The following is a 2,500-nucleotide window of genomic DNA, read 5'->3' on the forward strand; positions in this document are numbered from 1 at the left end:
GAAAACTGGGGAGAGGGAAAGGAGGGGAAGGAGAGGGGAGAGGAAAGGAAGAGGAGAGGGGAAAGGAAAGGAAGAGGAATGGGAGAGGGAAGGGAAGGAAAGGAGAGGGGAAAGAGAAAGATGATAAAGTCTTCATCCTACAAACCCAAGCGGAGAAACAAAACAAATAAACAAACACCCACAAAAGATAAAGCAACTCCCACGTAAGACAACAAACCGATCTATTTTCCCCCTCGTACGACCATGAAAACCTGCCTTCGCTAACCCTCCACCAGTACGGGCTCGCCCTTCACTCGAGTCCCACTCCACCAAAGCCTTTCCGAGGGCGAGCAAGCGAGTGGGGCGCGCGCGGACGAACGTCAAAACCACAAACAGTAAACAGCTGCCTCTCTTATCTTCACCGGATGCGTGAAGATAAGTCAGTGGCGACAAACTGACTGCGGATACACACGCAGGCTCGTCAGTGTCCCCGCGGGAAGGCTCGGTGAGGAGGTGACCTTGTTTGCGCGGGTTTCTCTCTCGATCGAGGTCGACTTTTGGAGGTAGGTGGGGGCGGGTTTCTGTGTAGGAGGAGGCCTGGTTGGTATGGCTGTCTGTCTATATAGGTTTATATATATATATATATAGATATATATATATATGTATATATATATATATATATATATATATACATATATATATATATGTGTGTGTGTGTGTGTGTGTGTGTGTACATATATATAAATATGTATATATATATATATACATATATATACATATACATATATATAGATATATAAATATATATATATATATATATATATATATATATATATATACACAAAAATAGATATATAATATATATATATATATATATATATATATATATATATATATATATATATGTATATATATATACACACACACACACACGAAGACAGTGACAGAGTGATAGATAGGAATGAGAGAGTGAAGGAGTGAAGGAGTGAGAGAAAGAGAGAGGGACAGATACAGAAAGAAAGAAAGAAACAGACAGACAGAAACACAAACACAAACAAAACGTGCATGCCTATAAACCTCACAATTCTCAGAATCCAAAATGAACTGCACTCGATTCAGCGATATTGGAGAAAAGGCGAAATACGGCCGTCATAAAACGCCCATACCTCACCAGCCTCCAGTCAGTTTGTCAGCCGCTTTCATTCGTCAGGCGAAATACGAGCGAGGTTTTGCCGCCGTTGACTCGAGTGGCCGACCCCTTTTTGGTGGCTGCTTCGTATATGTTATGTGTGATGTGTATCCAGATGTGTATGCATATAATGGAGAGAGAGAGAGAGACAAAGAGAGAGAGAGAGAGAGAGAGAGAGAGAGAGAGAGAGAGAGAGAGAGAGAGAGAGAGAGAGAGAGAGAGAGAGAGAGAGAGAGAGAGAGAGAGAGAGAGAGGAGAGAGAGAGAGAGAGAGAGAAGAGAGAGAGAGAGAGGGAGAGAGGGAGAGAGAGAGAGAGAGAGAGAGAGAGAGAGAGAGAGAGAGAGAGAGATAGATAGATAGACAGACAGAGACAGAGAGAGAGAGAGAGAGAGAGAGAGAGAGAGAGAGAGAGAGAGAGAGAGAGAGAGAGAGAGAGAGAGAGAGAGAGAGAGAGAGAGAGTAAGAAAGAGCGAGAGAGAGAGATTGATTTGATTTAATAATCTTTACATGTACATGCCCTGCAAATAGCAAAGCTGTCAAAGCATAATATCCAAACTGGCAGAGTTTCTATTGAGTAAAGAGCTTAGTCAAGCATTAATCTTACATGCCTGAGGGGCTGCATGATACTGGTTAACATATTTACATGTATTATCTAGTCGGGAAACAAAAAACCTTTTATGTCACTGATCCTGTCAAAGACAAGACCAGTGTATATAATAAGATTTATATAATTTACAAATGATGTTCTTTGTACAGTGTTGTTCGATCGATAAGATGCAGCTTTCGTACAGCAAAGCAAGTAGTGGTTGAGACTATGTGTTTTAGTTTTTTGTTGCACATTTTATAGCGGTTATATGTAACTGGTTTTGCATCTAAAACAGCATCCAGCACATATTGTATAGTATAATGATAGCCTATGCGTAGTTTGTTTAGTATAACTTGCTTCCTCCGTGACAGGCCTGTATACATTTCATAGGATTCGTCCATGTATGGCTAATCCTAATTATCTTCTCTGTAGCCCATACCTGATTCTCATAATCTCTTAAACAGCTATTAATACGTCTTTTCATCTGAGTAAGAGATAATTGTATACATAGTGTGGTTCGTGATAGGAAAGTGCGAATTTGGCTAACTGGTCAACTTTTTCACATGGTGATATTCCTATATGAGAGGGTATTCAGTGCAGTGACACTTGTATATCCTGCTCCGAAAATCTGGAAATTTGAGATACGATATCTTCATATACCTTGTTTTCCGGGCTAAATGCAGTGAGCCTATAGAGTGCACCCTAGCTATCAGAAAAGACAGTATCAGTTGTGCTTTGCTCGGTCT

General features: G+C 40.6%; 1 protein-coding gene across 1 annotated transcript in view; it reads left to right on the forward strand.

Annotated features, from left to right (window-relative positions):
* Window positions 1-404: 404 nt before the first annotated feature.
* Window positions 405-2,500, forward strand: part of LOC122259569 (uncharacterized) — a 22,441-nt gene continuing 20,345 nt past the window's right edge. The window contains exon 1 of the mRNA XM_043026446.2: window positions 405-542. The gene's annotated coding sequence lies outside the window, so the exon portion shown is untranslated. The remainder of the gene's footprint in view (window positions 543-2,500) is intronic.

This window comes from Penaeus japonicus, unplaced genomic scaffold (genome assembly GCF_977035675.1).
Source record: "Penaeus japonicus unplaced genomic scaffold, GWHDUDI00000001_assembly GWHDUDI00000038, whole genome shotgun sequence".
Lineage (NCBI taxonomy): Eukaryota > Metazoa > Arthropoda > Malacostraca > Decapoda > Penaeidae > Penaeus > Penaeus japonicus.